Here is a 23,612-nt window from a genome sequence, read left to right on the forward strand (position 1 = left end):
AAAAAAAAAAAAAGAAAGAAAATTGGAAAGAAGCACAGGTAAGCAGGAGCTGCGGTCAACCTCTCAGAAAAGGTGCCGCCTGAGGCAAGGCTAAGAACATTCTAGCATGGAGAGACAAATCCTGCCAGTGTCATGACCTGGCGGCCATTGGCAGGCTCAACGGTTGGAAATCAGAGGAGAGAGACAGAAGCATCATGGCAGGCAGGCCTGCAGCCAGGAGGTGCTTTGTGATCAAACGTTAGCACAGCTCTTTGATTCACTCAGCCCCACTATGAAGGCTGGTCCCTGAAAACGCACAGGCCTGGCAGCTGTTCCTGGCCAGTGCTACTCGAAGGACCCACTGGTGAAGTGTACAGGGCTCTTGGAATCCTGAAGAAACGCGAATGGACTGTCACTTAGGATAATGACTTCAGCTGGGCATGTGGCGCAGCACACCTTTAAGGTGGGCGAATCTCTGAGTTTGAGGTCAGCCTAGTCCACATAGCAAGTTCCAGGACAGCCAGGGCTACAAAGAAAGATCCTTTCTCAAAAAAAATAAATAATAAATAAAAATAAATATGTATTACATGTATTATATAACTAATATGTTATATATATATATATACAGATATATAAAATACATTTTATTATATAACTAATAAAAACATATGTTATATGTGTTATATAAGTTATATTAATATATACTATATAATATATAATAATATATTTTAAATATATAATTATATATTATATATGGTAAAAAGAAGATACTATATGTCATTTAAGAGAATAGGATGAGACTATGAGAACTTCTAATGACTTGTTAAGATTTTTAACCTGAGCAACTAAAAAAAAAAAAACACACACACAATAAAAAATAAAAAACACAATGACTCCATAGGATCATATTAATTAATCACATGGTTGGTGGTGCCATTCAGGAAAGTTATGGAACCTTTCGGAGGTGGAACCTTGCTAGAGGAAGTGTGTCACTGGGGGTGGGCTCTGGAGAGTTACAGCCCCACCTCACTTCCTGTCTTCACTCGGTGCTTGGCTGAAGTGTTATCAGCTGGCTTTGTGTTGTCATGCCAGGCTTCCCTGCCATTAGGGACTCCCCTTCTGGAAGGATGAGCCAAATTAAACTCTTCCTTCCTTAAGTATTTTATCACAGCAACAGAAAAGTAACACAGCACAGAGCCAGTCTGATCTCTGCATCTGACAGTTTTGAACAGCATTTTTCTTTTTCATTTCCTACTTCTTTATAAAACACAATACAGCCACAACTGCTCCAAGTACCACGGGCCCACCAGACGCTATTCACAGACCAGTCGGTATGTGAATCCAAGAAAGCCTCGCTCCCAGCATGTGACACACAAGCCGTGTGGGTCACACAGAGAACAATCACTGGCCAGGTAAACACAACACACAGAAATGACTAAGCACAGTCAACACTGCGCCTCTAGGCCGAGGAGAAGCTTGAGAGATCCATCAGCCCTACATTCCTGAACTCTTCCTCCCCCCCCCCCCCCCCCCCGAGAGCCAAGAGGAACGGACTCAGGATGCAGCTCTCACCTAGGTCAAGGGTACCTACGGGCCAACCACAGACCAGAAAAACCAACCCCATTACAGGACCCTAAGGAAGAGGTAGAAAATAGGACAGGAAGTCAGATGACCATGAAGATGAGCGTCTGTGAACATTCACAGACACCAAAATAATGGGCACCCTAAGTAGTCTGAGTGGAAAGGGGGCGGGAGGGTTAAAAGTCCAATTTCAATGTACATACTGGCTTGCTCTCCCAGAGCACCCACTTCCCAGCACCTACACGGTGGTTTACAACCATCTGTAACTCCAGTCCTAGATGATCCTACACCCTCTCCTGGCCCCCACAGGCACTATACACCACCCACTGTGCACAGACACACACGCAGGCAAAACACCCGTAATACACATAAAATAAAAATAAGTCTTTTTTTTTTCCTAAATCTAATTTCAAATCAGACAGTAGCAGAGGACAGAGCCTCAGAATCTTCCAAAATGAAATTATTTGAGCATAGACTTTTCTATCTAAGCCGTCAATCGAGGAAGAAGGCAGAATAAGTCCATTTACTTGAAGGTGTCCTTCAGCAAAGCTAGGGTGGAAAAGGATAAGGCTTGATTCGAGCGAGAGACACAAGAAGCGGTGGCCAGGATCCAAGAACAAAATGAGAAATGTGTCCCAGGATGGCAGCTGCGAGGCAGGAGAGACAATTCATCCCATTAAATCAGAAACTTGGTGAACTCCACTGAAGAAGAATGGAATGGATTCTATTCAAGAGACAGAATAATTAGAAGGCTGGCTTCACGACAAATGTGCAGCGTCTTTTCTCAATTAAGGAATGAAGAAGATGTGCACAGAGCATTCCAGAAGAAGGCTGCTGGCTGGCCGCTCTTACTCTGATTAAAGAAAGGAGTTTACTTTTTCATTTTTCCTGTATGATAGATGTGTGATTAGGTCCTTCAGGTCCATGGGATAAGGCACTGGGGAGCTAAAGTAAGCCTGGTACTCCTGCTCTCCTATGACAGTGACGGGCTGATAGTGACCCGACTTTTCCAACCCAGTGAGAACATAGTGGAAGGTCATCTGGGGAGAAGCTTGGAAGAACCGCCTAAATGATGAAAGGGAAGACTATGAGGTACAAGGTTGTTGTAGAGGGCGTCTCTGGCTATCAGTGGGTTTAAATATGGACCACCCACACCCGAGATACCCACTGCTACATGAAGGTGGTGAGGTTAACTGGGGACCTGACTACTGAGTGCATCCAAACTGAACTTGGTTTTCAAGAGAGTGGCCTGTTCTCCAGACTCCCAGCTCAAGCTCAGTCCTGAGGAAGGGAGAGGTTCAGGCTGAGCAACCTCCTCCTATCAGAACAAGTCTTGAAAATACCATCTTGACTCTGTGTGTGCGCCCCTGATGCCAGCAGACTGAGTGTGACTACAGTCTGTCAGCCTCACCTGTGTGATGCTGTTCTGTGGAAAACATCTGGTGCTCAGAGAAGGAAACCTGGGACATGGATACTGCTCAGGATCAAATCATTGCCCCAGATTGCTTGAGGGAGTCCTTGTCTGTTGTTTGTGTGTGTGTGTGGTTTTTTTTTTTTTTTTTTTTTTTTTTAGTGATATATGATAAAATATGAGTAAGAACAGAGAATCACAATGTGACGGTACTAATGAAAATGCTTCCCTCCCCCCATAGTCTCATAGAGGGTGGCACTATTAGGAGATGTGCCCTTGTTGGAGGAAGTTCGTCACTGGGGGGCGTGCTTTGAGGTTTCAAGTGCTCAAGTCAGGCCCAGTGTCTCTCTCTTCCTTGCTGCCTGCCAATCCACAGGTAGAACTCTCATCTCCTCTAGCGCCATGTCTGCCTGCATGCTTCCATGCTCCCTGCCATGACGACAGTGGACTAAACCTCTGTACTGTAAGCCAGCTCCAAATCAGTGTTTTCTTTGCCTTGTGCTCAATGTCTCTTCACAGCAAGAGAAACCCCAACTAAGGCACGTGGTAGCTGCGAGTTTCTCTCAAAAGATTTGTGGAGTTTTATTCAGCGGTAAAAAAGCAATTAAATCATGTCACAATGAATATATCTAAGAAAAAGAGTCCCCCAAATTATCTGTAGATGTGTCTAGATACCCAAAGGTAAAGAAAGCAAGAAGTGCCCAGACAAAATGTTAGGAACAAATGAACCTAAACAACACGCAGAATGGCCCTAAGCAAAATCCAGACAGCAATTCTCGAGGTCTACCTCACAACCTGTCTTTAACTTTTATCTGTTTCAAAAATATGATTTTGTTGCCGTTGTTGTTTGTAGGGGGTGGCTTTCTTTTTATTTGGTTAGGGTTTTGTTGTTGTTGTTGTTGCTTTTTTTTTTTCTTTTAAATCTTTGGAGACGGGGGTCTGACCATGTAGCCTAGGCTGGCCTTGTCAAACGTGTAGCGATCCTGCTGCCTTCTAAGGGCTGGAACTACAGACAAGAACTACCATATCTGTGGAAAACGTGTTTTAAAGGGAGAAGATGGGCTGGGGAGATGGCTCAGTTGGTAACCTGCTTCCCGGACGGGCATGAGGGCCCGAGTTCAGATTCTGAGTACCCACGTAAAAAGCCAGGCACTGGGGAAGCAGAGACAGAGGAACAGGGGAAGGAAAGAAGGGAAAGAGATCCAAACACATCACCTACCCTATCCACACATTCTGCCTTCCCACACATTAACCAAGACAAGAAGAGAAAAGTCAGGAAATCACAAGTGACCACAGTTCAACAATCGGATGAAAGCAGCCTAGAATGATAGGTGGGGCAAGATGGGACACAGTGGCAGGTATGAAAGTGTGTGTGTGCGTGTGCATGTGTGTGTGTGTGTGTGTGTGTGTGATGACTTTGAGCTACCTAATGACAACAAAGAAGAGAAAACCTTTTTGAGTGGCTGGGATGATGCTTCAGGGGTAACGGGCAATGTGAGGAATGAAGCACCAATCCCCAGAACTAAAGTAAATAAAGGCGGGGATGGCAGTCGGCCAGTAAGCCAAGCCCAGCCCAGAGAGGGGAGACAAGAGACCGCCAGAGCGAGCTGACTATTTAGACTAGCCATATCGGCAAGCTCTGGGTTTGATTGAGAGACCCTGTCTCATTGAATAAGGTGGAAGAGCCCTCAAAGATGATCCCTGCATCAGCCTCACCTGCACCTACACCCACAGACGTGAATATACACGTACATGTACACCATACATACGTGTAAAAACTGGAAAAAGTAAGAGAGCCCTAGCACTGACGGAGTAGAAAGGAAATGTAAGGGCAGCTCACTAGTCTGAAATGAGCACTTGTGTGCTTATTAAAAAAAAAGACAAGCTTGACAGAAAAGCAAAGCCCCTGCAGACGTCATTAAAGGACAGAACTGAGGGATGACTGCAGCCTCGCCGAAGAAAGATGGAGAAGGAGAAGGGGATTTCAATTCTCAATTCTATCATGAGACTAGACATCTCTGACTACTCCACCCAACTCACCCTTGGACAGGTTTTACTAAGAACTCTTCTGCCGTGGAATTTCTTAATCATTTTAGGTTCAGCTTCTTACCTTTCGTCTCCTCACAGCCCTGGCTGTCCTAGAGCTCGCTTTGCAGACCATGCTGGCCTCGAACTCTCGAAGAGCTGACGGCTTCTGCCTCCCAAGTGATGGGATTAGCATGTGTGCCATCACAGCCGGCTGCCTGCCTCTTTTATTGGAAATGATTTTTTCGTACAATGTGTTCTGATGCCTTTTCCCTCCACCAGTTCCTCCCTATCCATAACTCTTAGCTCCTCCCTTTCCTTCTCTCTTTAAAAAAAATAAAACAAAAATTTAGAAAAATGAAACACATGCACACACACACCACAGAGTCATGAAGTCGGAAGTCAAAGTATACAAGCAAAAGACCAATTTCAAAAAAAAGTGTCCAAACAAAATAATATCAGTCAAAAAGCCTACAAAAATACCATTGAGTTTGTTTTATACTGGCCATCTACTCCTTAACATGGGGCTTGCACTGCAGTGTGGGTAATATATAAGTGAGACTCCAATGGAGGAGACGAACATTTCCTTTACAAGCAGGTACCAGTTGTGTACAGCTTCTTGGTTAGGGGTGTGAACTGTGCCCACTTCCCTGTCTCTAGGACCCCGGTCTGGCTTGAACCTGAGCAGGCCCTTTATTTATCCTCTAGACCCGAGTCCCTTATGAGTGACGGGCTTGTACACACTGCTTCTCATTTAGCGAGTCATCTTCCACTTTGATAGTCTCCTTCGCTGCACAACCATCTTTCATTTCAGTGAACACCAATTTACCAATTTTTCTGTTCCTTGTGGTTTGGGTCTTAGTCAAAATGGCTTTGCCTGGCACACAGTCCTTACATCTTTCCCCCTCTAGGAATTTCAGTGTTTCACACCGGGGTTATCTGCTTACTTTTAGAAATGGATGGTATGAGGGAGGAGAAGTTCAAATCTATCCTTATGATGTGGGAATCCAGGTGTCTCAGCGCAATGCATTTGTTAGAAAGACTAGACTTTCAATAGTGTTTAACTGATCTCTATTTAGTGACACAATGTACTGAACTGATGTAAAACCCACATCTCTAAATGGACAGCCAAGCTATTTCCAAACAAGAGCACATACCTCTTCCCCAAACCAATATACTTCCTTCTCAACACACACTTGGTGTTTGGAGGCCATAAAGTTTCCCACTAAGACTGTGCTCTAAAACACATTACCCTGGAGTACCTGACATTTCCTTTCTCAGTCAGCACCCTGCCTACATCTTACTTGCCTTTTGCTAACAGCCATGCCAATGAGTTAGCACCTTGCTAATTACATTTGGTGCCCGCTGTCTAAAGTATTTGTGAATAACCGTTGTTATTTCTTTGAAGTGTATGCCTAGGAATGGGGTTATCTGGGGCACATGCATGGGCACTCTGGTGAGCTGGTTGCCTACAGCAGCAAGCTGTACCATCCTACATTTCCACAGCAATGGATGAGGGTTTAACTTCCCTGTCTCCTCACCAACACTTGGTCTTCTGTTTTCTGGCCCATTTGGGGATATTACTGCCACACCCATGCAGTACACCGACCATGTCCAGCCTTATGTACAATATCAGAATAATGCAGCTCTAGCCCGGGCCTCCCCCAGTCCAGATTATCATTCTGTGTTGCTTTCTAAGTCCACACTGAGTTTATTACAGTCATTAAAATACCAGTGCTGTTTGTATTCAGCCACGTCTCCCCCATCCCTGTAATTGCGCAGATGGTTTGTGAACACATCTATGTGACTTTTACATCCTGTCCCATCAAAACAGCGTGTAGCCTTTGACATTTCAGCCACAGCTGCTATTTTCGGTAAGTTAACCCCACGAAACTCATTTAATCCAAGCATTTGATAGACATAGTGATCATTTCGTGTGTGTGTGTGTGTGTGTGTGTGTGTGTGTGCATCACACTAGACGTTTCCATCCACCTGTCACCAGCTTCTGGCTCAAGAAGGTTTACAGGGATGACTCCACTAGTCACATTTTCTGCCAGTGGTCTACCAGATAACCTACTACCAACAGAGGAATAAATAGTCTAGTCTTTGGCTGAAGTCCAGTAAAACTGTATGTTCTCCTGTCTCCAGAATGTACAATGTACATTCTCCTATCCTCACTTTAATACCTCTTCCAAAAAAAAAAATAAAAGGCAAGTTAATTTGACATAACTGTCTTACTCAGTTCATATAGTACACATATAGTACATTCATTTAAAAATGTAATTAAGGGCCATCAAGATGGCTCAGTGTGTAAAGTCACTTGAGCAGGGGCCTGCCAAATTAATATCTACCCCAGGATCACACGAGGTGGAAGAAGAGAACAGACCTCCACAAGCACGCTTTGGCGCACTTACATCTGCCCTGAACTCAGAGACGGGTCAACTGCAGAGTCTCAGTGGCCAGGCCCGTAGGGAGAGGACCGGACTGAAGAAGCGAGGGAGGCGGAGGAGCAACAGAGGAAGACACCCAACGCTGACCTCTGGCCTCTACACTGCACATACAGGTCAGCACAGCGATGCAGGTGGCAGGCACACCGTAACCAATATATCTAGTAACTAATGAATCAGATTATACTAAATTTCAAACCACACTGAGATTTTATAGCAAAAAAAAAAAAAATCAATAAAATAACAATTAAATAGCGGTATGAACCAGGCAGTGATGATGGACACCTCTGATCCCAGCACTCAGGAGGCAGAGACAGACTTCTGAGAGGTTGAGACCAGCCTGGTCTACAGATTACAGATTGAGTTCTATGACAGCCAAGGCTACACAGGAAAACTTGTCTCAGGAAGAATAAAAAATTTTAAAAAGCAGTATGTATGCCTTAAGACAAGCCCTAGTCAAGACATCGCCTTACTTGAGACCATCAGTCCTGAGGTCCTCAGTTGACTAGAACTTACGTCTGGAGTTCTGTTTAATTCACAAATCTCTCCTCAACTTTATAAAGCTCAGTAGGTAGAGCCCTGAGATGGCTCTGAGGTGAAAGGCCCTTGCCACCTAGCCCAGTGACCCAAGTTCACGTTCACTAAATAATATATAAGGAAGGTAAAAAATAAGTGTTTTCATGTTGGAGTTTGAGATGGTGAACGAACGGTTAAGAGCACTGTCTGCTCATATACAGGGCCTGAGTTCAGCCCCAGCACCTACACATGACAGCTCTCAGAACTTTCATATGTTTACAAAATGTAAGGCAACTTAAGTAGCTAGCGTCTGTGTTTTTCATAATGCATATACCATTTCACTGAAGCCCACGTCCCCAGGTCCTTTAATTTGAAGAGGCCCACTCAGCCATCCTTTACAAGACATGCGGGCATCGTTCTAGCCTGAAATGCCTTCTCATGAATGCCGCTACTGTCTCCACAGCCAGCTCCGAGTCATGTGGCACTTCCTACTCTTTGCCACCTTAATTGTTTGTTAATTGTTTACAGCAGGATGCTTCAGGGAACAAATCTCCCTATTCTCTCCTAACTTCATCTTGAGCAGCGATCCCACACACTATCAACCTGGACCTGGAGCATGCGTAAGAAGCAATGGAGCTGTCAACTCCAGCAGACACATGAGGCTATCCGCCTCATCAGAGATGCTAGTGGGGTTACTGAAAGGAGGATCAAGCTTCTCCAAGTGAGACAGCTCTGTGAGGACCACGACACTGCATGAGACAGCGGTACAGAACTGGAGGGAATGGGATTCTGGCACTCAGGTGTGCAAAGGACAAAGGGCAGAGTCTCTCCACTGCTCTGGAAAGAAAAATCTAAGGGTGATTGGAGCAGGTTATAGGAAGACAATAAAATGTGGGCTCAGCTCCTGCTGTGTATGTGGAGACAAATCAGTTTCCAGTGACTACACTAAAACATCACAGAACTACTATCTTAAATAACAAACACGTCTCGCAGCCGGGCGTGGTGGCGCACGCCTTTAATCCCAGCACTCGGGAGGCAGAGGCAGGTGGATTTCTGAGTTCGAGGCCAGCCTGGGCTACAGAGTGAGTTCCAGGACAGCCACGGCTACACAGAGAAACCCTGTCTCGAAAAACAAAAAAAAAAAAAAAAATAACAAACACGTCTCGCAATTCCGGATGTCAGAATCCCAAAATGGGTCTCACTGGGCTTAATAAACTCAAGGTGCCCGGAGAGACACGGTATAGAAGCTCTTAGGGAGAATGGGCTTTCCAGCCTTTGACAGTGACAGAGAGTGTCAGGGATTTCGTGGCTCAGGGCCCCTCCAGATTCAAAGTCAGCCATGGGCTTGGAGACTCTGAGCTCTCGCTGTGGCTCTTGCTGAGGACCCAAGCAAGATTCAGTTCACAGCACCCAGGCAGCAGCTACAGAGAATCTGACACCTTCTTCTCGGCCTCAGCAGACATTGTATGGACAAGATGCACAGACATGCCTGCAGGCACGGCACCCACACACAGGATAAAAATAAATAAATACTCTTAAAAATAAAATAGAAAAGTAAAACTATACTTAGGTTCCCAGCATCCTTCCATATTGAACTAAATGCATGCATGAAGATCACCATGAAATAAATAATAGAACAAAAGAGAAAAAACAGGTGCGAAGAAGTTGAAATATTACAGTGGAATTCGTCTAAGGAACAAAAGCATGTATGAATATTTTACAATCTAAGATACTATACTGAAGCCAGCATGATGACTCAGCAAGTGAGGGCACTTAACCACCAAGGCCTGACAACCTGGCTCCAATCCCTAGGACCTACCTGGTTGAAGAACAGAGCCAAATCCTCTGAACTCCACACATGCACCCTGGCAAACATGCAAGTAGACTCACATGCACAAATTAAATGTAAATAAATAAATATATATATATATATATATATGTATATATATATATATATATATATAATAAATGCAAGGCTGTGCTGAACTAATGCTTCTTTTTAATCAACTTTTAGACAGCCTTCAAACAAACAAGCCAACACTTCCATGCCTCTTTAGTAAGGACATTCTGAAATAGACCTGTCTGACAATGGCTGGCACCTATGAGGACGGCACAGCTGGTGTGAACTTTCTATTGTTGCCAGCAGCGGCCTGGAAGTGCTGCGTTTCATCGAAAAGGATCACTCTCAGCAATCCCCAAAAGGCAAAGCCCTGGGCTAGGGAGGCTTCAGTCGGTCGAGTGCTTGCCCAGCCCTGGGTTTGATCTCCAGCACCACTCAGAACTGTACGAAGTCATGAACAGAAGCTAGGAACTCCAACCATTGGGAAAGAAGGTGAGGTGCTTAATGTTATCTGTGGATGCACTTAGGGCATGCCCTGTGCCCAGCAGTAGAGGGCCAACACACCATGGACCCAATGATGGTTTTGAAGAATTTTGTCTCATATCTCATTGCTTAGGCATTTTCTACCTTCTTGATCATTTGCTTGTATATTATGGTTCCCAGTTTTGCGTTTGTACGGGGTGTGTATGTGTGTGTCTCTCCGACACATGAAGCAGGACAGTGGGAAGGATCTGAGAGGAGATAGGGGAGGGGAAACCAGGATCAGAATATATTATATAAAAATTATTTTCATTAAAAAAAATACCATCTGTGGGTCTCAGTGATCAGTTACCCAAAAGGTCTTAGGGGCTGCTCAGATCATCCCAACAAGGACAGCACGGCAAGATCAAGCTTTGAAGCAGAGTTTTCAGTTTTAACCATTTGCAGGGTCACATACGCAGCAGGATTAGCATTCACTGGAGGACTGCTCTGGCTTTTGATAGAAAGAAGTATTACCAGAGAGTCCATTGATTTTCCTAAGCAAAATATCTTTTCTCATCATTCTCTAGGCTCTGGCAAAATAAGGATTTGGATAGCTTCGTTTTATTTCTTCGTTGAAGATCACTTGGCGCTGCACTCATCAGGGAAAGCAGGCACATGGATTCACTCCTAGGGTTTAAAGGCACTGGAAGGGACCTGAATACAAGAGTTATTAAAGTGTTACTTTTTATGGAGACAAAATATCCAGAACAGCCAAACCTACAAAGACACCATGTGGGGTTGCCTGGGGCTAGAGAGCAGAATGGAGATGGGACTGCAGAAAGTTCTCAAGCTAAATATGATAATGGGATACAAATCTGGGGGACACACTAAAACACACTCAACTTTAAAGCACTGAATATCAAAGGAGCGAAAATGGCATGGAAATTAAACCGTTGCTTACATTTTGTAATTCCTGGGCCAGTGACAAAGCTCGGTGAGCAAAGGTGTTTGTTTGCCACCAAGCCTGGCAATGCCACAAATCCAGATGGCTCAGGAATGTACCATAGTCCCACATGTTGTCCTCTGACCTCCATATATGCACACATTAAATAAACAAACAGCTGTAGAAAATGTTTTTAGTTTTTAAAACTTTTTACAACTCCACCTGCATTTTTCCCTTTAAGATTTCGCTTTTAGGGGGCTGGCGAGATGGTTCAGCAAATAAGAGCAATGACTGTTCTCCCAAAGGTCCCGAGTTCAAATCCCACAACCACATGGTGGCTTACAACTACCCATAATGAGATCTGACACCCCCTTCTGGTGTCTGAAGTCAGCTACAGTGTACTTATGTATAATAATAAGTAAATCTTCAAACTAAAAAGAAAAGATTTTGCTTTTATTTTATGTTATATTTTACTTTATATGTATGTCAGTGCACCACATGCGTACACTGCCTACGGAGGCCAGAAGAGGGTGTCAGATCCCCTGGAACTGGAGTTTCAGAAGGTTGGGAACCACCGTGAGGGCGCCTGGAATCACCCTGGCTTATTTACAAGAACAGCAAATGCTCTTAATCACTAAACCACCTTTCCAGCTCATCCTCACAAGTCTCGACAAATCAAAATTGCTACCTTAATAATGGTCAACCTGCACAGGATGACCCTCAGTCAGATGGTTCCCTGGACTGGCTGACCCCAGTGTTCTGATTTTCAGGGTTCCTTGTTTCTCAACAGTTCAACTCTTTCCCTCCTCAACACAATGGTCAAGGGGAGCTGGTAAGAAAGGCCCCTGTGTAAAAGTCAAACACTTCACAATGAATTTTAAACATGGGTGATTAAAAAAAAAATTTTTTTTTGTCTTTTGTTTTTTATAAAAAAGAAAATCCACAAATGGTAGCGAAAGCACTGATTTATTTTAGTGTCTCAGCTTACAGAGAAATGTGTTACTAATATGAAGGACTTGTTTGGATACAGACATACATACTCACACAATGTTGTTCTCTGAGTGGATGGCAGAAAAATCCTGCCCACAGGGAAGGGACAGCAGTGTTTGAAATGCCAGAAAACAAGTCTAAGGCTCACAGGTTTAAGCCACCTAGCACTGAACACCTGAACCCACCTCCTAGAAAGGTGGGGTGGGGCTGCCGGGACACCCTGAGAGAGGCCACACAGAGCATCAGCTAACGGGTGACTCTGGGACTTAATCTAATCCTCTCTGCGAGCCCCAGCATCCACAGCAGGCATAACTCCCCAAATGTACTAATGGATGAAGACTTTCCGAGATGAGGCTATCTCTCTGCCAGCAGCTGGACTGTCTATTTTGGAACCTTCTGGAGTCGCTTAAAGGAGCACCTAGAAACTGACTCACCTCCTTTCTCAGCCAATACCGCAGCTGCCTGTCTGTAATGAGTGGCAAAGCCCCTTCTGTCATCCAATCAGGAACAAATCTGAGTTTCTCTCTGGGATACCTAAAGAGTGAGCTGTGAATCTCAAAGCAACTCCTTAAAGTTCTCTTTCAAGATTACACAAATCAAAAACTACGAAGAAACTATGCTTAGCATGTACTTTATTTAAAAAAATAAATAAAACACTTCCTTTCATAGTAAAACAAACAAACATACATACAGGGGAAAGGCAGGTAATATGTTCCAGCACACTGCATCTGGTCTTTTTTTTTTTTTTTAATCCTTACACCCACATCCTGAACACAAGTACACTGACCGCAGTCTTCTATCTTCTATTCAATGAAAGAAAGGGAGAGAGAAGAATTACAGAGCCTGGAGAATAAGATTTACATAAATATTATTATTTTCCTCCATTCACAATAATCACAACTTGCTAAGATTTTCAAGAAAACTCATTTAAGTCAGTTCTGAGGTTGTAATAAAGGAACAAAAGTCAAAAAATAGACAGTAACCCACTAGCAAGGGCTACAGGACTGAGCAATGTTCTGGGACAGTCTTAAGGTCTGAACAGGCCTTCCTTATCAATGAGCATGTGAACTTTAGTGATAAGGAAAAGTGTTTCCTTTAAACTTACATAAATGTTTTCCTCCAAATACAAGCAAGTATTGGAGCTTCTTAATACTTCTTGATTTATAGAATACTGGGGGAACCAATAAAACTGCCCAGGTACTTGAGGCAGCAGTTAACAGGTTAGGGTTCCAACTTCAGCCAAGCTCCACAATCTAGTGACAGAAATACACAGGCACTCATACCGAACCAACAAACAAGAACAAGGCTTGCTCTGTACAGGCCCAAAAGGAAAGAGAAATCACTTCTGATGACGAGGACAGAGGGCCGGCTTGCAGACAGGGTGATGAGCTTAGCCTGGTTGGATGGAACCTGCCCACTCTGAAGCTAACAACACCTAAATTCACAGCTCAAGCTCCGATGCCCCCAAAATAGTTCAGAGATTTGTAGTTAAAACAGTAGCATTCATACCCAATCCCCATCTAAAAATATCCTATGTGAAACACTTTACTGAACACAGTGAAATTTCCCACATCATCTAGGTTTCTTCCATTCAATGTTTCTTTACCCATGATTCCAGAGTCACTGTTACTGCTCTGGCACACCCCCTCCCTGTCTTTCTCCCAAGGAGAGTCATTTTAATTCCCTCCAATAAAGTTCTGAATTAGATTGTCGGCTATTTCTACTCTATTTACCATACTTAAACACGCAGGTACTTAACAGACACCGATGGTAGATCAAGTCTAATTCTAACAGTTGTAATAAGTGAATGCCATTGCTGAAGATAGCTGTCCAACAGGTATTATGGACTTAAGTCACAATTTTATACACCAACAAACAATATTGCAACTAAGATAGCTTTATCTGAAAACCGCTTTTTGTTTACTGGTATAATCTTGTTCAGAAACAATTTTGTTGTTTTCCAGTGGGGAGAGGGGAAGCTGAGGGTTGGGCTCAGTGGTCCTGTGCTTGCTTAGCATTCAAGAAGGTCTGGGTTCAAGCCTCACATAGGAATTGTTACTGTTACAACTAGCTCATTAGGTCTGAGGATACAGCTCAGTAGGAGTGCAGTTTGCATCATATGTATCAGTTAGAGAACAATGTATCTTCCACCTTTGTAAGATAGCATCTTTTCCTGCCAGACTTCAAACAGTTCCTCTACTGAGTATGCAGCTACACACTGGATCTGCAAAGATATAAGGCAAAGCGGACCATCCCAGCTCTCCCAAGAATCTCTAAGCAGTCATAACTCATAGTTATCTAGAAATATGTATGCAGTACACAGAAAACACAGAAAAACGCATACCATTCAGCACATAATGCATAGGCATTTCAAAGGTAAGCACTCCTGAACACTTTCTCCTTGTGTGATCTTCTTTAAAGTTTAGAAAGTCTCTTGTCTAAATATGCCACTAAATAAGGAAGTAAAAACGGGAAATTTTAAATTTGTTCTAAACACCTCCTTCATATAATAAGCAAGGAAGACTATGCCCAGGTACTTGCCTGATATTGTTAACACAGGAGAATTAAAATAATAAGGTGGAACAAAAACGGATATTATCAAAGGAATTCTCTCTCAAGTATCAATGTCTCAAGCTGGACTTGTTTCCCAAATATAGTTTCTGTGTTATTTCTGTTTAGATTGGGAATGTTCACATTCACTCAAGAGTTCTTAGACAGTAGCTTAAAAATAAACAAATTTTAAAATCTGCATTGCCTTAAAGGAAGGAAAAAAACCACCCGGGCCAGGTATCTCAACAAAATTCATTCTTGCAAAGTACAAAATACTGTAACAGAGCACAAGGCAACCAGGATCAGCGGCTACATTTGAAAATAAGAAACAAAAATAAGACCAAAGAATCATAGGCCGGATGCTACTTCCTTGATAAGGCTGCAGCTTGCCGCCTCCAAGCGCTCTACAAACCATTGCTCAAGAAACTGTCAAAATGAAGGCTTATGAAAACATTCTTTTCTAAATAAGGACTCCAACAAGGGATGTGTTGTTTCTAGCTATGATTTCTGCTGCAAGTATTGACAAGTTCAACACCGGCAGAATGTTCACAGTGCAAAGACCTCTTATTTGATTCACCAATAGCAAGAGTGCCTGCCTGCAAGTAGTTACAATGCCTGCATTCAGTAGGGGAGATCAACTTTATGGAAGGCACCTGCTAGGCGGAACAGCAGTTTATAAAACCAACTTTTATTTCCATCAAAAGTTGTTCATTGTTCCCCCACCCCCACCCCACCCCCAATCCTACAGACCCTTCTACCCTTCCCAAAGAGCTTCTGTCGTGGAGTCCGGGTAATACTTTCCCTAGTTTAAAGGTTAAAGCACATTTAGCTCTGTCTGAAGCTCTAGCCCCTCAGCCAGTCCCCCACCCGTTTATTTATTCTTTTATTAACACAGCAGCCTGGGACTTATATCCTCGAAAGTCCACAAGCAAAGCGATTGTAGGTAATGAGGAACAAAGCTGTACTGGTATAGTAAAGCATTCAGGCCCCAGATCGCCTTAGATATCGGCCTCTGCAGACGCAAGAAACGAGGCTCAGCCGGGCCGGGAGAACCTGCCGCCCGGAAGCAACAACTCCCATCAGAAGGCAAAGAAAAGTTGCACGGCTGAGCTCCGGCCCGCGAGGAGCCAGCGCTGGTGTCTGCGAAGCCGGTGGCCCGGGCTGCACAGGCCCGGCCGCGGGCGGTGACTTTGGCGTCCGCCGGGCCGACCCCGGCTCCGGAAAGGCGCGGGTCCGGGGGTGCGCCGTCGCTTCAGGCGGAGTGGGCTCTGCGCCCAGGTCCGCACCCCTCCCAGCACCGCAAGCAGTGGGCGGAGAGACGCGGCGGAGGATCGCGGACAATGCCCGGCCGGGCCGGCAACCTCGGCGCGCAGCGCGGGCCCGCCGTCTCTCCTCCCGAGGCCGCCTGCCGGCACCTTCAGCCGGGTCGGATGATCAACGCAGCAGCAGCGCCTGCCGCCACCGCCCCGCCGCCCGCTTCCTCGCCGGGCGGTTCCCGGGTCGCGGTGAACCCGCGGCGTGCGAACCGAGCCGACGCGCCGAGCGGCGCAGGGAGCGCGCTCAGGGCAGCCGGGCGCGCGGGAAGAGCGGAGCGAGCGTGGAGACGACGGCGCGCGACCAGGGCAGCCGGGAGCGCGGGGAGAGCCGGGCACGGGCCGGGAAGGAGGCGCGCAGCAGAGCAGGGCGCGCGGTGCTCCCCCACGGGTCTGCCGCAGCTCCGACGGGCTTTCGGTTGACCCCGGCTCAGTACCGCGCCCGCGTCCGTTAGGAGCCTCCCCAGCCAGCGCCGCAGCCGCCCATCCCGGTCCGCCTCCCTCGCGGCTCGCAGGAAGAAGGGCAGCCGGCCAGGGCCGGGGACCCGGGATCCCACGGCCGACGGTCGGCGGGCATCCCGGATCCTGCCCCCGCACTGGAAGAGAAAGTGAAATGAAGCGCCTTTCCCCAAACAGCACCTACCAGGTCCCCAGTCCCGTGCAGCTGCCTCGCTCCTCCAGCGCCGCCGGTCCCCGCCCTCGGGCCCCAGGCTCCGTTCTCTTTGACAATGGCGCGTCCCCTTTAAGGAATAATCCGATCGGGACCGATTCGTGGTTAAACCTCCCTCCGACTCTGATTTTAACCGGATTTCTGTCTCTCCCAGAGCCCGACGGGCGCCCGGCAGTGCTGCGAGCTCTGCCCACCCCTTCTCTGCCCCGCCCACCCACTCGCCTTCCTGATTGGCGAAGGATACTACACCAGGAACAGCGGTCCTCGCCCTCCACTGGCCGGCCTCCCCGCCGCTCAGAGTTTCCCCACCTTCGCCCCGCCCCCTCCCCCGGGTTGGACCTACCTCTAATCACTCTCGGTCCTCGCCTCCAACGTTGCTTTGGAGAACTGGCAGTCACGGCTCACCCTCCCGCCTCCGGAAAGCTAACTTTATTTTTATTGGTAGAAAGACATCTTCCTGTGCACCTGATTGGGTAAGGAAAGGCAAGTCTGCACGCCCCTTACCTATTATCACTCTCCCTGGACGGCTGAAAGACAGTCGTAAAGTCTTCCCTACTTTGGCACCCTCCAAAGCCTCTGTCCCTTTAAATGTTGGTAGAGGTCGAGCACAAACAACCTATACTGAGGAAGGCGGGAAAGGGAGGTGGAAAGGATGCAAAAATCTTCAGATAAAAAGCACACCACACCAGCTGCGGGGTCCTGAGAGCCCAATCCTGCTATTTCGTGAATGGAGTGAGAACACCTGAAATCCTAATACTGGCTCCTGAGAATTAATCAAGTTCACACTCCCTGTCTACTCTGCTCACATCCTTGGCTTTCTGGCTTTACGCACCCGGAAGAATTTACGAAGGTGTCTTCAAACCCAGGGGTTTCCTTGTTTATCTTGCAATAGGACATTCAGAAAAGCGTTAAGTTCTTCCCATTAGAAGTTCCGTTTAGGTCATGTCCTGTGTGTCGTACTGGCGTTTGCGCGGGACTATGTGGTTTTTTTTTTTAATTTTTTTGGAAAGATTAAACATATAGTCCTCTCTGCTGATATTCTCAAAGTTCCTCTTGTTACAAATGTGGGCACCAGAGTGCTAGTCTTTGAAGGACAGTGGCACCTTTCAGGGGAAAGCACATCTACCCAAAGGAAGAGGGAGAAGTCTCGCCAGGAGAAACCTGAGAGTGGCAGAACCCTGCTCATTAAAGGAGAGGAATCCTGCGACAACCTCGCAATCTGCATTAACTTAGCACCAGGTTCCTACCCCAGATATAGGAAACGAAGGTTACTTCCAGAAAACCTGAGTGTGGTTATGGCTTTGGGACCCGCCAAGAAATAGTAAGGAACAGGTTAAGTCTTCTCTCTATTTCCGATGGTCTTTGATACTTTTGATGATCCTTTGACGACGTCAGAGGATCCCTACAGGTGCAGCAGTCACCTCCAGTAGTGCCAAGAAAGTGGTTGTGCCCAGTGCCGCCCTAGAAGCCAGTCCAGCTTAGAGAGAGGGAAATAAGCATAGACAGTTGAGAGATAAGGCTTTTTTTCCTGAACTCAGAGAGGGCCATTATTATTAAGGAGCAGTAAGAGAGGCGGGACTTGATTGGTGTTTGCAGGTCCTTTTAAATTGTTTGTACATTTTTGCAGCAGTGGGATTGAATTTAGGGACTCATGCATTCAAGGTAAGTCCTCTACCAGTGATCTAAAGTCTCAGCCCCTTACGATTGTCACACGCCGAGACAAGAGATGGGAAATTAGCTGTTTTATAAGACCTTCACAAATACAAGCACCCAATTACGGCCTTTAACTAAGCCCCCTCTCCAACCTACTCCTCCAAATACAGTCATTCCTCTTTCCCATATCTGCAAGGGAATTTCTTCAAAGACCCCCCACCCCAGGGATGCCCTAATCTTCCGCTATTCAGGTCTCATATAAAATCACATGCCATTGACATGTAGCATGCAGAATCCTCTACATATTGAAAATAATCTCTGGAGTGTTTCTAATAGCTAATACAATGTCAGTGCTATGGGACTCGCTATTCTACCGGATGACTGCGAGAATGATGACCAATAACATCTATGCACGTTCAATGCAGACGTGATCAGGGTGGGACTTGCTACCTCGTGCACGCCAACAATAATTTAAATCCCTCGTCCTCCCAATATTTTCCATCCATGCTGACTAAATCTGAATGAAGACAAGGAACCTGAGCTTGTATGACTTCACACTTGTACTTACTTATACCTGTACACGTGTGCAGTCAACTGTCTGTCTGTGTAACCATCCTTGTACGTGTAGGCACATATATGTTCTTTTTAAGGATGCTCATTTATTGCTTATACACTTGGCTTTTGGGTGTGTGTTGGGTTTTTCCTTGGCTCTGTTTTGTTTCTCAGTACCAGGGATGGAATTCAGAGCCTTGTGCACGTTAAATACACACCTTGCTGCTTAGTTATACTCCTAGCTCTTAGTCAAGCTTTGAGGCGACTTCTGGCTTTTAGTCATCCACGAGGCTATAGTAAAGCAGACTAGTGTAATACTCAGGAGGGAGAGGCACCTGGTAGAAGTGTACGCACAGCTGTAGCTTTTGTGTGACTCTAGGTAAAGTTCTCAGCTCAATCTAAGCACCTGCTTTCTGAGGTCCGGCAAACTAACTGTGCTGTGCTCTGCCCCAGCACCCGGGGCCCGGGGCCTCAGAAGGCCGGCCATAATCACTTGTAGGCTCTCTTTTCTTTGACTGTGGCAAGTTTATCACCTTTCACACAGAGTTATTTTAAGATTGTTCTGCGCTTATCCATGACAGATCTATTCAGCCCATTTCAGCCCACCCACATGGCATGGAGGCTGGTATCGAACTCACTATATGGCTGTAGATTTCCTAGAACTCCCCATCCTCCTACCTCCATCGCACCACATGTTGGGATTACAGGCATATACCACCATGCCTTCCTAGGAAGAGTGGTTTTTAATGTTCTATAGCACAATTGGGGAGCTACAGTTGACAAACAAACAAACAAAGCAGTCAATTGACTACTTCAGGCTAGGTAGTCGAATGTATGCTCTCAAAAGTTAAGAAATGATACATGTGTCGGGAGGAGACAGAAACACCAATCACCCTAGGTGGATCTTAATATATTAAACGCAGCTGAAAAATAAGTGTATTTGCTATCTTTAAGTTTAAAATTAAAATATATATTTTGAAAATAGCACAAGAACAAAACTTCTGGGAAGATTCCTTGGTTTCTTAGAGAAGGCCCAGGTCTTCCACTTTCTAAGTTTAAATGTGTTTTCCCGTTAACTAGCTGACATCCACTGAGAGCAGCACTGAAACACAGCACTTACCAGTTTACAGTCCAGCCTGTTCTACTGACTGAGACTGAAAAGTCCCTGCACTGGACTTTCCAATTCCATCCTGCTTACAATACTGTAAGGATGTAGGCATGTACTGAGTATCATCTAAGCACTTGGACAAAACAAAGAGGCCCCTTCATAACCTGACTCCAGGCCTCCTCTCAAGTTTCTTCCCTGATCGTTCCTCCCTGACAGTCAAGCCTCAGTGCCTGTAGCCATATGGTGTCCTCTGTGAGTCTTACCTTCCCTTCTTTCCTTCCTGGAGGACTTTCCTAGCCATCCATCAAGTGGCTGGCCCAGGACAGGGCTTCGCTTTCCTTATGAGGCCCTCTCTGATTTATTCTTGGTGCAACTTTCTTACCACGTGGGTACTGTTCTAATGACAGGCCTCACACTGAAGACAGAAGCAAGACGCTTCTCTTCCATCTCTTTCACCATCCTTGTTTGCGCTGGAAGAGCAAGGCCACATGTGTGTGACTTTGCTTCCACACCATTTACTGTGCTAGCTGGCCTCACAGAAGGCTTTCTGGGAGTGCACAGGAAACTGAAATGATGAGGGAGAAAAGTTAGCTCACAAGTGAAATCCAGTCTAGGCCTGAGTACCATTCTAAGAGCATTGCAATTTCATGATATTCTGTTGTAAATCTATCTTCGGTGCCAAGGTGTTACCCAGGCTGTCCTCCTACACCCTTTATTTCATACACTTGTAAAATATTCAAAGAAAATAGGGAACTGACATAAACCATATCAATTCTTTGTTTTGCAAAGTAATAGTATAAACAATAAATAATACATAAAATGTATTTTCTTTTCTCATTAAACACAGAAACTGATTTTTTTGTTTGTTTGTTTGTTTTTGTTTTTGTTTTTTTAAAGATTTATTTACTATTATATATATGTCTTCAGACGCTTCCAGAAGAGGGCATCAGATCCCATTACAGATGGTTGTGAGCCACCATGTGGTTGCTGGGAATTGAACTCAGGACCTCTGGTAGAGCATGCAGTGCTCTTAACTGCTGAGCCATCTCTCCAGCCCTCGCACAAAAATCTTAACAGGAAAACTAAACAAACAAATAAAGGGTCTCACTGTGTAGCCCTGGCAGACCTGGAACTCAGTGTTAAGACCACGCTAACCCTCCAACTCAGAGATCCATAAGCTTCTGCCTGCTGAGTTCTGAGACTAAAGCTATGAGCCACCACACCCAGCACGAAAAGCACTCTGATTTCCATGGCCTTTTGACCTTCCTCAAAAGGTAGTTTGGAAATTAATATAGTCTTAGCATTTCCCCCATAAAATTCTTAAGGAGAAAAAATATTTGAAAACTAAGAAAAAAATATTTCCCAAAAATACTTATAAGGAGAAAACATCATAAATTTTTGCCCTACTGTAAGTATATATGACTGAATCATTATAATCATACTGTTTACTACCTGTCAGAATACATGAGAAAAATTAGTGCTTCTTCTGGAGCTGGGGTGTGTGGGGGGGCTGGAGGAGGTCAGAAGAAACCCCTTGGATATGTAGAACTGGAATTACAGATGGTTGTAAGCCACCACGTGAGTGCTAGGAACAGCTCCTCTACGAAAGCAGCCAGTGCTCCTCTGTGCTGAGCCATCTCCCTAACCCTTGCCTCTGAGGTTTTCCTGAGTAATTCTGGAGTTCCTTCTTTATCTACTGTGCTCCCTAGAGTCCCTCCCCTTCTCTTGGGAAGCCTCGCTGCTCTTAAAAAACACTTCTGAATCCTTAGAGGATTCTGCTGTTCTTTGTCAAGGAGGAAAACAATACACATTTCAGTTTTCTTTTTAAGATATTTCTAGAGCCAGCAAGACGACTCAAAGGATGAGAGCAGGTGCCATGAAAGCTTGAGAGCCATCGCTTCTACAAACCATGCGAAGAAAGCACAGATGTGGTGGCACAAATCTGTCAGACCGCTACTACGAAGGTGAGCAAAGGTGAGTGGAGAGGCAGAAAGCCGTAACTGAGAACTGGCGGAAGCTTGCAGGCCTCTCTCATATGCAGCAAGATAGAAACAAGAGACTCTGCCTCCGCAAGGTGTAAGGAGAGAGCACCCAAGGCTGTCACCCTCTGAGCTCCATGTGTGTGTGCACATACCTGCGCCCCTCCTCTCTCTCTCTCTCTCTCTCTCTCTCTCTCTCTCTCTCTCTCTCTCTCTCTCTCTCTCTCTCTCTCTCTCTCTCTCTCTCACACACACACACACACACACACACACACACACGAAGTTTAAATAAACAACATCTCAAGCACATGGCATATGCGTTTCCCTTGGACCTTTAATTCCTTAGGTGAATGGCCAGTTCTGTCTATTCTATGTGACAGGGCATAGGTATGACGACACAAGCCACATTGAAGCATGTTGGGGTGATATAAGTCCAAACCATTCTGTGATAGCACAGACCAATCAGATATAAGGTCCTTGTGGCGGGATAGTTTATAACGGCTAACCACCTGGTAAAGAAAAACCTCCCAACACCATGGTAAAGTCTGGAAACATTATATTCTAATCTGGAGTAGGTGATGAATACAGATGAGACACCACCACCACCACCACCCCCAAAAAACACATCTATTAACTGAGCTGCCTTTACCAATAATATAACTTTATGTAAAGTACCTTATGGTTGGTTGTTGATATTTGGTGATTTCCCTTCTCTTTTTTTATTACAGAAGGAGTTACATTCTAAAGACAGCTACTGGCTGAAAATGTTACTAGAAAGAAGAAGAAATACACCACAGATTCGTTATTAACTGTCTAGCTGACTATCTGTGGTGGACTCGTCACGTAGCTTGGATGTATCATTTAACTTAGAGAAACAAAAGGCATCATAGAAAGGCCACCTGGATCCAGTTCAGTCCCTTTTGTCTACCTTGCCATGAAAGGACCACTGAATCCAGCACCCCAAAGCACATGCAGGAGGTGAACTTTTTATTTTATTTTTAAATTAACGTACCTGAAAGACTAAATGGCTTGCTTTCCCATGACTAGTTTTTTTGTGGTTGTTTATTTGTTTTTCTTTTTGGCGGGACTGAGAATTGGCTTTCCAGTCTCTCGTAATCAAGGCAAGCGCTGCCCTCCCACCCCACTTTTGGTGGGGACCCAGTTTTCTGACAGGTTTCTCTTGGGCCTGCTATCCTTTTCCCTCCAGCTCCCGAGGCTGCATGTCCCACGCTTGGTCCCTCTGTCACTGTGCCGATGTTATTAGTGCCCACTTAGAAACGACCTTAAAATCTTGCTAGACTTCAGGATATATTATCAAGTGTCCTGCAAAGTATGACTTTGTACCTTGGAAGAGCTGGGACACTTTAAAGAAAGCGGGAAGCAATATTCAATATGTTCCCATGTATGAATGAGAGAAGAGTCTATAGAAATACGTATAGGCACTATATTTCAAGTGCTTGCCACCGGCTCTCAACTTTTTACTTTGAATAGGAATTCTTGGATTATCCAAGGAACTAGAAATTATGCTGAGGGTGGGTGGTGGCATAGTTACACGACCAGACACTGATCTCCTTTGTGTGTGTATGTGGCGGC

At 45.3% G+C, this 23,612-nt stretch overlaps 1 protein-coding gene and 1 long non-coding RNA gene across 5 annotated transcripts in view; one reads left to right on the forward strand and one right to left on the reverse strand.

The window, feature by feature from the left end:
* Positions 1-16,919, reverse strand: part of Fryl (FRY like transcription coactivator) — a 233,474-nt gene extending 216,555 nt beyond the window's left edge. For 2 of the 4 annotated variants that reach the window (XM_021161844.2, XM_029477618.1), the window contains exon 1: positions 16,701-16,919. The gene's annotated coding sequence lies outside the window, so the exon portion shown is untranslated. The remainder of the gene's footprint in view (positions 1-16,700) is intronic. The other 2 variants (XM_029477617.1, XM_029477615.1) reach the window with 1 other exon arrangement.
* Positions 16,920-17,120: 201 nt separating this feature from the next.
* LOC110295509 lies at positions 17,121-23,052 on the forward strand. The gene is made up of 3 exons (XR_002378082.1): positions 17,121-17,200; positions 21,870-22,014; positions 22,748-23,052. It is a non-coding gene; the product is annotated as an uncharacterized LOC110295509 (long non-coding RNA).
* The last annotated feature ends 560 nt before the right edge of the window (positions 23,053-23,612 follow it).

This window comes from Mus caroli, chromosome 5, assembly GCF_900094665.2.
Source record: "Mus caroli chromosome 5, CAROLI_EIJ_v1.1, whole genome shotgun sequence".
NCBI lineage: Eukaryota > Metazoa > Chordata > Mammalia > Rodentia > Muridae > Mus > Mus caroli.